Source organism: Mya arenaria, chromosome 14, assembly GCF_026914265.1.
Source record: "Mya arenaria isolate MELC-2E11 chromosome 14, ASM2691426v1".
NCBI classification, from domain to species: domain Eukaryota; kingdom Metazoa; phylum Mollusca; class Bivalvia; order Myida; family Myidae; genus Mya; species Mya arenaria.
In genome coordinates this window covers 23,535,778-23,549,835 of record NC_069135.1, presented here as the reverse complement: position 1 = coordinate 23,549,835, position 14,058 = coordinate 23,535,778, and the positions used below count along the sequence as shown (strand labels likewise).

Here is a 14,058-nt window from a genome sequence, read left to right as displayed (position 1 = left end):
GGACCGACAAAATCGAAAAGTGTAAGCAGCTAATTAACACTTGGAGTAAACGAAAACTTACATACTTTGGAAAAATAACGGTCATAAAAACCTTACTTCTTCCCAAGCTTGTTTACTTAGCTCAAAATATTGTAACTCCCGATAATATTTCTAAGATAATTAATTCAATGATCTTCGAGTTTTTCTGGAACGGAAAAAAAGATAAAATCAAACGTAAGACAGTTATTGGTAATAAGCTTGAAGGTGGTCTAGATATTCCAGATTTCATGTTATTTTCTAAAGCCATGAAAATAAAATGGGTAACCAACCTTATCAGTACAACAAGCGCAAGCTTGAAAACAATACCATCTCTTATGTTTGACCAATTCGGCAAGAACTTCCTAATTTTCTACATGAACATTGACTCTATCAAGTCCTTACAACCACTTACAAACAAATTGAGCCTCTTTTATAAAGACTTACTGTCAATATGGATCCACTTTTCACAAATGTCTGTTCATCAAGACAAAATGTCTAACACATTTTATAATATTAGGAAGGAAATAATCTGGGGTAATAAATTCATAAAATGTAATAATAAAAGTCTCTTCTTCAAAACCTGGATTGATTCAGATTTGATATTCATTAATGACATAATTTCAAATAGCGGTGATATAGAAACACATTTAATTTTGAATAAACTTAAAAACAAAACAAATTGGATGGCAGAAATTTATACGTTAAAAAATTCTTTACCAGCTAGCTGGAAAAATATTGTTAAATCAAATGAATCATTAAATACTAGAGTTAACACAAAGCTAGAAATAAAGATTCAAAATAAACCTCTAACCGAAATGACAAATAAAGAAATTTACCAGCTTTTTATTAGGCAAGTTTTTGAAAAACCGTCCATTCATGGTTACTGGAATCGCAGTCTTCGAGAAAAAGTAGAATGGAATTCATGGTATTATATAAATCATAAATGTATTGTTGACAATAAAGTTAAACAGTTCAAAATTAAACTGTTACATAATCTTGTGGCAACTAACCTGAATTTATTCACGTGGAAATTGAGAGACTGTCCTTTATGCAGATATTGCCATGAAGTAGAAGATTATGAACATTTTTTTATACAGTGTTCTACTTTATCAACTTTTTGGAACACCATAAATTCCGTGTTTAAAAAATGTGGTATAAACAAACATCTCAACAACATAAAATACATCTTGGTAGGATATAAGATATACCAAAAAGAATATAATTGCGTCAATATTGTATTGAGCCAAGTCTGCTACTGTATTTATAAAACATACTTCATCAGTGATAGGAGAGCAAAACACATTGTTATTTTGAATCATTTATTTTATGACTTGCTTACTTTACAGACGTTCTTAAAGAAAACAAATGTGAATGTTTGTTTTCTGAATGAGTTTATTAACAACATTAAACACATTATCTAACAATATATTGAAGATGTATATATTCATGACAGTTCTATGTATCAATTTATATGTATAGCTGTACGATTGTGTATTCGTCTAAAGAAATAAACGGACTGTGAATAATTGCAGTTCCAAAGAGAAAAAAAATTGAACTGAACAAAATAGTTCTCCTTTATTTGGTCTGCCGATGCCATCTGTTTCTGTTTTTGTAGTTATCTTCCCTCCATAATATAGGAAAACAGTTTAAGCGTAGATAAATCCTTTACCATATTACCCTTTTAAAATATATGTTCGGATTTATTTAATAATCACGGACCAACAGATGGCTTTTATCTTCAACTTCACATCAGTATGTAAGTCATCAAATGTTTGAGATGACAAGATGTTCCACTGAACGCTTTGTTTCCATCTTGCACTCATTTTTCCATGGTAGGCGTTGCAGTTGTGTTAGATGATTTCCATGCATTGCAGGTCAATCCTCATACAATGGCATTTTTGAGTACATTCGGATTCCAATGCCTGAAATAGAAAACAGAAAATACAACAATAATAGGAATTATATCTTCAGATCAATTATTTTAAAAGCCTGTACAACAACAGAAAAGTATTCCCAAAACATTAACTGCAACACCAATTTAAAGCTGCATCCTCACAGTTTTACTGTTCTGACACCTTTTTTTTATTTTTGTCTTTAAACGAGCCGATTGGCAATTATTGTGCAAATGTAGATATTAGATTGCTGACATAATATCAGATCACAGTCTTTCACAAGTTTGAAAATTTGGTAAAAATTCCTCCAACTAGTCATATAAGGTCACACATAATATAACAGATTTCAATTGTTTGGAAAATATTTTTTTGCTATTGCTTTAAGCCATATAATTAATTATATATGTGTAAATTTAATTTAATTACTCCTTTGGGCTTTTGAAGAATGACAAGAAGAACTGTCAATCTGTGATAGAGTAGCTTTTAGTTCTGGACTACTGGTAAATGTTTAAATTCATCTACAATGTTGATATTTTAATACTGTCAATCCTTGTTGGTTAATTGTTCAAACATGCAGGTACTTTTGGGCTTAAACCAATAGGATACTTGACACTTAAATTATTGTCCGAATTTCGAAAATCGCACAACCATTACCTCATCTGCCTTTTTTTCATTAGAACAAGCTGGGAATCAAGAGTCAGCTGCACCCCTGGTACCATACTCTTCTCTGAAAATGACAATAAGATTAAAATTTAAATGTCTGCATTTCATTGGCACAGTAAAAATGTCAGCATTTTTCAATGTTTCTGCATCACCACCACTGGTGGATATCATAGAATTTAGTCTTGAAAGAAATGTGTGCTGGTTCATGCATTCAAAAAATGAAGATCTAATTTATTTAGAGAACTATATTAGTGAACAGGGCCGAGGCATTCAGTTGTGCCATTACATTAAGTTGTTCGATACCAACACTCACGGACATATAAACCTTACATCCTTGGTTAAAAGAATGTAAATTTTAATTATAAAAAAATAAAGTTAATGATATGAAATGTATGAGATAAATACACTGAAAAAGAAAGTCTAACCTATTATCGATCTAGGTAAAGTCAGATTCAGACTTATTTGTTATTAAAAAAAATCAAATAGAATATTTGTTTTCTTAATTTTTGCCACTGATCACTGGAGCTTCAAAATTGTTATTTACTATATTAGAATCTGTCAAATGAAAGAAGACTTTACCCCACCCACTAAGAATTAATGACATTTCCAATTAGTTTCTCATTAGGGCTCTTTTAAAACTATTTTTATATTTTATTAAAATACAATAAGTATAAAAATAACACTTACACACAAATAAGTGGTAAAAGTTCGCTCCTCATCCTGTCTTTGGACTAACATATCTCTTGGTTGTTTGAACATCTTCTTGGTCGGCCATGATGGACTATTTTCTTACGACCCGTATTATATCCGAGGCCATATCTTGATACTAGCCGAGGAGTTTCGATTGTACTGAATGTGTGTTTTTCTTTGTTACGTTAAGTTAGCTATTTCCCTACGTCATCTCCGCTAGAGAAGAGTATTTATAGGACATAGTTGCCGTACCCACATCGTACTGTTCGCAAGATAACACATTCGATACTATGGCAATACAAGTCAACACGTTTATTCACTCATATTCATGCATAACATGAACAAATGAGGTAAATGATATAGACAATACAACTCAGAGGCTCAAATTGATTTTTCAAAGACAAAACATACATTCAAATTTATCAAATATTTAAAGACCAGAAAGTCCCGTTTAACGAAAGTTAGATTGAATATTGCACATGGATCATTAGATTCAATCAGTGATATTGTTCACGTGTATAAAATGGGTTAAGTATAATTGTAGGTACAACTTTTAACTAGTATATGCAAAATGTCTTAAATAAGTAAGAATATTAATGTTTCAACGAATGTGTTAAAGACTAGCAGGTACCATTTCTCGCATATTCACGAAATTCCTTTTTATAAGTCGTGTTTACCAACTGTTCAAGGTAATATACGTTTAGATGTCTGTTAAAATATGGTTTTATTTAAGGATTTTTACATTTATTTAAAAATACGTTTCTGCTAAAATAAATTGATTATTCAAGAGCATTTACTCTTTTCTTTCTCTGGTTGTTCTCAACGGTGGGTAAATAAGAATAGCTGCTGTTCAACCGAATGTTTTAAAACAATGAATGCGCATATAAAATAGTTCCTTATTTATAGGTTCAGTTCCTATATTTTCAAGGACAAGCATATTATATTACACATTATTACTGTTTTACAACTAGGAAAATACAACTGGGGTTAGGAACATTTACAATAACAAGAAAACAACAAAAATATCGCCACATGCAAAGCTCTCATCATATCTCGCGATAAACGCGACCCAAAGTGTTTGTTAAACACGAGTTGTCAAATTTAAGATAAATTCCAGTAAATTTACTTGTTAAGTGTTTTGTAAAAGGAGCAGTTGGCGAAAGAACCATGTTGAAATATGGTGTTAGACAAATCAGCAAGTGTATTGTCATTTCTTTGGACTTTAACATCGGATGAAACGAATATTAATGTTTCAACGAATGTGTTAAAGACTAGCAGGGACCATTTTACACATATTCACAATTTCCTTTTTTATAGTCGTGTTTACCAACTGCTCAAGTTAATATCTTAATATACGTTTTGATGTCTGTTAAAATATGGTTGTATATGCTGTTTACGTTCGTTATCAAAAATATTACACTCGATTATAAAATGGAATTCACCCCCTAGTTTGTTACATGTCATTTCCTTTCATTGACTGGTATTCTGTTCCAATTACCCGTTTTTATTAGTAGTCTGTCGTTTCTTGCCCTTAACTTGATAAGTGGATAGAATATTGATTTTGGTGTTTGATGAAAATACATTTCACACCCAAATGACGTTTTGAAGATTCTATAAAATTGACTGTTGAGCAGTTCCACTAAGGTAGTACCACGATGTTAAGAATTAATCTCAAGCTTGCACTTAACCGCAACTTAAAGCCATTTAGGATTTACATCTTGTTGATATTCCTACGTTCCTATAAAACCACACTTAATATTGACTTTATATTGAAAAAGCATTTATATCGTGTTCTTATTATGTCTTATTAAGTTTGAACAGTTTTGTATATACATTTATATATTATCGATGATAGTTTATTATAAAAAAAAATGTTTTATCAATATAATTATTATTGTTATTGTTATCATCATCATCATCATCATCATCATCATCATCATCATCATCATCATCATCATCATAATCGTTAAAACGAATTTTAACATTTCGTTTTCATATCCATCGTTCACCTGGGATATTTTTTTGTTATAGGTTAGTATATTGTAGAAATTCTAAGAATCTGTAACCATAATTAGTTGTTGGTTTTACGAAACTTTTCCTAACCCTATTTTCTTTATTCGTTAAAACGAATTTTAACATTTCGTTTTCATATCCATTCGATTTTTATATGCGATTCAATATTGCATTTTTACGCAATTTATAATGCTTAAACTGCTAAAATCACTTGAGTCAAGGTTGTTCTCGTTCTGTTGTTCATTTTCTTTATGTATTCATTTGCAAACTAACTTAAAATAAGGTCAATCTAAAATATCAATGCATAACGCTATGATATTTGGTATAGTTTGTCCATTCCAAGGCTAACTGTTTCAGACTGGTTCTCGAAATTACCTTCGAAAGTCCCCTTGTTTACATCAAAAACGATCTGAATGAGCGCACGTGCGTTTGGTTGATGGTCAACAAGTCGGATAAGTGGGATCCCTTCGGATACTAATGTTGTTCCTTAACATATCACGAAACACTCGCGTAACGTCGCACCAACCAGGGTTCTTAAGACATTGTTGAAATAATTTGTGTCATGATCATTGTAAAATAAATGTTTACCTTAAGAATACGATGACCAGAATCTCAATTTACATGTAAGCGATTTACTACATTGTTTCTCTCTTGCTTTTGTTTTGTTTTGTCCATTATTACATTTATATTTTCACATGGAATATCAATATAATGCTAAAGAAACGAAGGATTTATCGTCTAATTTTCAATTTGTTTATTTTACCAATTGCACAACATTTACAAATCTACTAATGAAGTACAAAACTAATAACCACAAAAAAAATCTAAAACTTTTAACGATATTTTGGACTATTATACCTCAATTATTTTGCTCAAATGCAAATAATGTAATGGGTGATAAATTTACGAACGACTAACGGGAGAATTGTTTCTGTGGAAACAAATTGTATGGAAATATACGAGGGTTACCGAAGTCTGTTCGTAAGCGCATTAACCTATATTTATATTCAGATTTAAACTTTCTTTTCAAGACAAGAAAAAACGATTTTGCGAAATAAATGAAGGAAATTTGCATTCCCTCAAGTTTATGACTGTAAAAATACAAAACGTGTGAATCAATTGACGATAAACTATTAATTGGTAAAGAAACACATTTATCACCAGTAACAACAACTATAAAATGCATTGTATACAGAACAGAACAGAATGTTTATTTAAATGAAGCATAAACAGCTCATCGTTATAAACACAGAACGAAAAAAATGAAGAAATAAAATAGCACGCATGTAATAAATAATAATGCATATGGATATGGTAACTATACCAAATAATACATATGGTATACACATGACGAACACATTTAACAACAATATAATGTGAGAATGTCTTTTAAAATATCATATATTATATAAAAAAACAGGAAACTTTATCAAGGAAATATGACACGCTCTATATATTTGAAATAGGCCAACACGACCCGTGACCAAATTCTAACAGTAAATGACTTACGTATACAAATAGCGAACATGTATACAAAAAGTATTTATCCTTTTAAATAAATAAATTTTACTTTGATAACATTCTAAAAAGCAAAAAGCCTCACATAATGCAACTTTTGCACGTGTACAACATATTGGAAATATACAATAAAAACACTTGCTCACAATGGTCACCATTATTAAATCGTTTGAACAATGTTGATATGTACAACGTTTAAGAAGCATGTTTGGCGACAAACTGTTAATATGTACAACGTTTAAGAAGCATGTTTGGCGACAAACTGTTAATATGTACAACGTTTAAGAAGCATGTTTGGCGACAAACTCGACAAAAAATACACATTATTATACTTCATACTTTATTCAATTAAAAAGTCCTTTTTTAAACAGAACAGAACAGAACAGAATATTTATTAGACTTAAGCATAACAAGCTTATCGTCATAATAGCAAAAAATACATATATATATATATATGGCATGCAACAATTTTAACACATAGCATATTATACGCTAAATACATTTGATTTGATTGTTTCTGGGATATACATGTGAGAATAAATTAATATCATATGATATAATTTTTAATTGAATATTACATACTGTCGGACATTATTTAAGATTGATCAAACAGTAATCATGCATTGGTTATGTATATAGCCGCATATGACTGCGTATAATGGGTAATGAAAGTATATTTGATTACATCGTAAGGACCAGGAAAATGATGCAAACATGTACTGAAATAACAAAACATAAGGACAATACATCAACCCAATATGAGTTTTTACCCTATCAAAAATAAGATAGAAAACATCCATGACACATACTTTATATCAACGAATCACGAAGTTTGAACGCCTTGTCACAATACATTGCTAATTTTCTAATGAGTATTTTATTACTACTTTGCAACAATAAAATATATTTCATCAAACTAATATGAGTATAAAAGTACTTAGGAATATACTTGCGTCTAAGGTCTGCATACACAGGGCATTTAAGAACAAAATGGAATTCGTCCTCAATATCATTTAAAATACACAATGTACATTTTCTTTCATGTCTAGGAATTTTATTATGTCGACCTATCTCTATATTTAATTTATGCGAAGAACGACGTAATTTAGCCAAAACATTTCTATATTTTGTATTTTCTACCAGACTGAGATACGCTGATTGTTCAAAACTAGTTTTAATTTCACGATATACATCTAGAGCAGAGGATAAATCTAACCCAGATCTCCAATTACTAATATAAATATCTCGAAGTCTACTCCGAAGCACAGGCACAAAACATTCCATTTTCACAGAACCAGGATAAAGCCATACTTCATTAAGACCAGATGATTGAAGGATGTCACGAACTCTTGACACCCAGCTCTTGGTTGACACGTTGTTATCTACATTATAAATTTGATCAAGTAATATAGCATTTAAAATACAGTTTTCTTGCTTTACTGAGTGGAGCTTTAAAAAGTATTTCACCATTCTAATATGACGTTCTATGTACAATGGGAACCTACCCAACTCTCCATACAAGGCCAAAGTGTTAGTGGATTGTTTAACATTTAACACCCATTTACAAAATTTCTTATGTACTCTCTCTGAGACTTCCGCATTCATATAGCCCCACACTTCAGAGTCGTAGTTTAAAACAGATAACACATAAGAGTCGAAGAGATTAAACATGATATTAATTGGAACTTTAATATTACGAACCAGCCCCATAAGTGCGTGCAGTGATCGCAACCCCTTTCCTGCAAGTGTTTTTGCAGCTTGAATAAAAGAACCGCCACTGGTAAAAACAACACCTAGATAATTAAAAGAACCAACAATTTCAACTTCCTGATTATTATACAACCATTTATCATTATTGCCCAACCTACCACCTTTCCTAAACACCATAACCTTAGTTTTATCAATGTTAACCGTAAGGTTCCATTTGCGACAATATGAATATAAACTATTTAAAGAGTTCTGCAAACCATCCTTTGTCTCTGAAACAATAACAGCATCGTCTGCAAATAACAGTAGATATATTGAAATTTGGTCGACAGTAATGCCGTCATTTATATTTTCTTGCAAATGCATTTCAATATCGTTCAAGAAAAGTGAGAAAAATATCGGAGAGGTTATCTCCCCTTGAAATAAGCCAAAGTTACTGTTGAAAAAATCTGACAATGTTCCCAGGTGTTTTACACAAAGTTTCACCTCGCTATACATAGATCGAACAATGGACAACATTTTACAGTCGATTCCCAATTTTATAAACTTATACCAAAGCCTACTTCTATCAATGCAATCATAAGCTTTTTTATAATCAATAAAACAGCAAAACAGCTTCTTTTTTCTTTCAAACTGTTTTTGAATCAACGAGTGCAAAATAAAGACAGGATCAACCGAACTATACTTATTTTTAAAACCAAACTGAGCATCTGTGAAAATACTATTTTCTTCAGCCCACAATTTCAGCCTTTCATTTAGTACGATAGTAAATAATTTTGAAAAACAGCTAGTAAGAGTTATCCCCCTGTAATTGTTAGGGTCTGATTGTTTTCCCTTTTTGTAGATTGGAATAACAACACCAGTTGCCCATGATCGAGGGAACGATTTCGTGTTCAATATATGATTAAAAAAGGAATTCAATGGTCTAATAATGTGTGGTACTGATACCTTAAAATACTCATATAAAACGTTGTCAATAGGGGGTGCCTTATTCGAACCTAACTTCTTGATAGCTTTCAAAATTTCATCATCTGAAATAGGCACATCTAATGACTCGAAAGTAGAGTTATGGTCTAAACCAGAATCAAATTCCCCAATAAAATCATTATATTCTTCCTCGCCTCTGAAATCACCACCTGACATAAGATTACTGAAGAAAGTTTGAAATTCCTCATTAGAAATAGTATCACCATTATTTGCTTTTTTCCCGTTTTTAAATATTTTCCAAAACTCCCTCGGAGACTTCCTTCTTAAATCGTTCATTTTACGACTGCATGTAAAGTTGAATGAATTTTTTGACCTCCGACACTGATACTTATAATCTTTTTTTGCCACATACAGCGAAATTCGATCAGTATCCGAAAATGTAAGGTTAAATTGGCATACAGCGTTTTTATACACGTCATATTTGCGTTTACATTCAGCATCAAACCAAACCTGTTTAACTTTTCCGTCTTGGAAATAAAAGACTATCGTTTGAGAATTTTTTTGAAAATACTTATTTCCTTTATCACATATATATTTAGTAAAAATCGAAGTCAATCTATCTACATCCCCCTCCCCGCTAATTTCAGAATTTAAATCAAATATCAAATTGTCTATATTATTTGAAATATCACTCACAAAAGCGTCTTTATACTTTATATCAAATTTATAATATTTATTTTTAGTATTGCTGCTACTCGGATCCCTGTGTACTGTATTTACCTTGAATGAAAACGTCAATGGTGCATGATTCGAAAACGTATTAAAATCACCCACTGAGAAATTGTCAAGCAGATTGAAATTATCATGATGTGTCAATAAATAATCAACGACACTAGCCCCGTTATGGGTCATACAGGTAAAATTCCCACGGTCTCCCGGCCATCGACCGTTAACTATTCGCAGATTGGTTGCCTTACAAAGGTCAAGTAAAAAATCGCCAAAACGATTAGAAGTCATATCTCGCGAGGTGCGAGGCGTGGGAGTATCTATAGTAATTAGTAAATTGTTTTGATATTAAAGACTAACATCTTCGAAATGTCATACAACATATATAGCATAAAAGGATACCATATGAAGGTATGCAATCAGTGTCAATTATCAACACTATCCAATGTATAAGGCGGGGTATTAACACTAAAAAAGTTAATCTACCTTATGCTTATAACAATTATAAATATATTTGAACTGCATTATATTCATGTACACAATTTCGCAGCTGTCAGAAGGTTTACACTTTAGTTTAAGGTATCCCACACATGATAGGAAAACTGTTATTCCTGGTAATCCAAACAATAATATCCTATAAGTGTCAGAAGGGTAACATTTTAGTTTAAAATATTTTTAAAAAATGGGAAATTGCTAGGCCTGGTTATCCAATAAGTGATAACATTAATATAGAAAAAAACCAAAACATGTTTTTCTTGAACGTTAACAAACTCCTAAAAAGGCTTTACGCGATCATTTCCATTGGAAATCACAGACCTCGTAATGTTATGTACTAGTCAATTGTAACCACGCCAACCCAACCCCCCTCCCAGGTCCGTGGGGTATACCGGGGATAGACAGGGAAATGGGCCGTGTTGTTACCTTCCATGTGGCCCCTCAGTGCCGGATGAATGCGGTGGTTTTGTTTTCGCGCAAAATTAGCGGGGATTGGGCTTTACCTAGGGTCCCTAGGGTGCGGGGGCATTTGGCGGGGATTTAACCAGCAGTTCGTCCACGCAGGGCGGGGAATTTATCCGGGCTTGGCTGAACCGAAAGTCAAAGACCCCGCTATTTCCCGGACCTGGGGGCCGTGGTTACAATTGACTGGTGCATTACCTGCAGTTAAGTTTGGATATACATTGCACATAACTTTCACTGACAAAGACCACCCTTTCAAATAATATAAATAGTATATGGGATAACCAGGCATAATGGAATTACAAGTAATCGGCTTATATGTGAATCAAACACCTCACTGCTCAGTTTTTGGGCAGTACTTGTTTCCCTGTTCTCATTTTCATAGCTCTCTATTCTACTTAGTCTTTACACTCTTTAACACGATTAACACCCCTGCGTCCCTATTTAGTTTTGGGCAGTCATTGTCTCCCTGTTGTTATTTTTGTAGCTCTTTGTTCTTTTTTCGTCCTTACGCTCTTTAACATGATCAACACCCCTGCGTCCCCGAACATTTTCATTGCAGGTTGGCGTTTTGAAAATATTTTTGACGCATGCCATTGTTGAAGCAATCTTTGTTGAAATGGCTGGTAAACGAACCGCATACACAAGTGCATCTAGTATCGTATGTGAAGCAGCGAGAAGCGGTAAAATACGTAGCAATATCTCAAAACCCTGGTTAGTGTTACCGCGTATGAGTTCGACAATGGATAACCACACATATGGTAGATAACATAAAACGTAATTGACTAAAATGGCAGTAGCAGTAAGGACACTCTTGAGACTTCTGCGGCGCTTACTCTTTGGCAGTTGAGAGTCAGTGCGGCAATTAATTACATACAATATAGCATAATATATCAAAGCCAATGCTACAAAAGTAAGGAGACATGTCATCGATGAGCAAAATATCAACACATCGGCCAATTGAAGGATGGGTGTATACTGCCTGAAATAAACAGCGTAAATGCATAAACACAAACTGCATAACAAGGCAGAACCCCAAACAATACAGACGTACGCTCGCACTCTTGATTTTGAAAGAATGATGCTATGTGTAAGGGGTTTAATAACAATAATAAGAACTAAAACAGATATTCCTAGCATATTTAAAATGCAAGAAAAGAAAGGGAGAGTGTAACAAAAATTAATCAAAACTAAAACTAAATCAAACTGCGACAAATTGTCATTAAAAGCTCCAGGAATGCTGTTTAAAAATTGATTCCTCAAGTCTTGTAGGAACGTTTCATTCATACTGAACACACCAGAAAAGTTACCCTGTACTGTGGTACCATTGATGGACTGATACTCAATACTATCATAAAGGATTTCAAAATCGAAATCTTCCGCTGTTTCAGATGCCGTCATTGAAAATCCATTTATATAAAAATCCGTTTGGTCCTCAGTCGAGGATCCTGTGAATTTAGTGAGAATCATTCTATTTACTCCGAAGATCAAAAAATCCATGTCCGGATGGATCAGTCCAACAATATAAAACAGACCTGTAAGCATATCTGATAGTGATAAACTCATTGTCATTGTCAGAAGTGCGTCACGTTGTTTGTGACGTAATAAAATCAGTAGACTCCCGGCATTCAGTAAAATTCCCAAAAAACCAAGGACTGCTTCTGAGATTCTTAAATTTCCGAAGATCTTGTCCACCGATGTAAATGAAGACGCCATAATGGTACGAATCCGTATTTTATTAAATAGTTATTATTATTTCGTGCGTCTGTAGAACTGATGTACAATCACTTGGACAGACGATAATAATTTACCCGTAGACCCACTTCGACGAATAAAATTTGGTTCCACCGCGAGTCGTGTGTCTTTCTTGAAATTTATCTGAAGAAAACACTCGAAATGGAGCTCACAAACCGTATTCAATTTTACTTATATCTTGCGTCTGTAGAGTGAACGGATACACACTGACTGGTCAAATAAGAAACATTTAAGTCAATGCAGGGTTTCTTCTTTGATCGTTAAAGTTCTCTTGTATGTTAAAAATGTGATACAAACGTAGAAGGCTTTCGATACAGCAAAGCAGCGGTTATATAGTCACTAGATTTCCAATACACTGTGGTAGCGCATCTATTTCATAAGGCCACTTTTATCTATTCTTAGTTTCATTGCGTTTGTTGTACATCTTATGAAAGATGCTTTCTTACTCCCAAATATTATTTACCACGATCAATACAATTGTTTTAATATACCAAAAAGGATAAATAAATGTCGAAAACAATGATTCTTATGAAGGATATCGAGTTTATTATGAAAGAAAGGTGCAATAAACACGGTATTTCTACCTTATAAAACGACAGTAGATCACAGAGCACTCTCCAATCATTAAATATTTTTGTGTTTTTAGCTATTAAATACACGGTTACAACCTTGTTATCAGTAATTAAAAAAATCATTTATACATTATTTAGTAAGTAGTTAAAGATATATCAATCAAATTTTATGTGTGTTGTACATGTGTATGTATTGATTTTGAGATTGAATAAGAGTGTCACTTTAAATGATTTATTTGTATCAAGCAGAATATGGAACAGACTGAGAATAAGGAGGGAATAAAACGTGTTTGATATACGGTTTTATTATATGATTTTCGATGGATTATTTATATTCATCATTCGGAAAAAAGGAATTTTCAATGATTAAAACAGTGAAATGTCATAAAGGAAATGTTTCCGAGTAAGATCGTAATATATTTCACCGAGTGAGTACCTAAAACTGTGTTTCACGAGTTGCAAAACCACTTCTGTAATATTTACTTTGGCGTTTCGGAGGAAACAAACCCTTTTTCTTTTCTTTTAAATTATATGCTTAAAAAGAATTTTAAATGACGGTATATTGTTAATTTTAGAAAATGGCATATAATTGCATGCGAACGTATCGTTATTTCGTAGAT

At 32.5% G+C, this 14,058-nt stretch overlaps 1 long non-coding RNA gene across 1 annotated transcript; it reads right to left on the bottom strand.

Moving 5' to 3' along the window:
* Positions 1–1,594: 1,594 nt before the first annotated feature.
* Positions 1,595–3,400, bottom strand: LOC128216795 (uncharacterized). The gene is made up of 3 exons (XR_008258138.1): positions 3,261–3,400; positions 2,565–2,637; positions 1,595–1,940 (listed from the first exon to the last, which is right to left on the bottom strand). It is a non-coding gene; the product is annotated as an uncharacterized LOC128216795 (long non-coding RNA).
* Between the last annotated feature and the right edge of the window lie 10,658 nt (positions 3,401–14,058).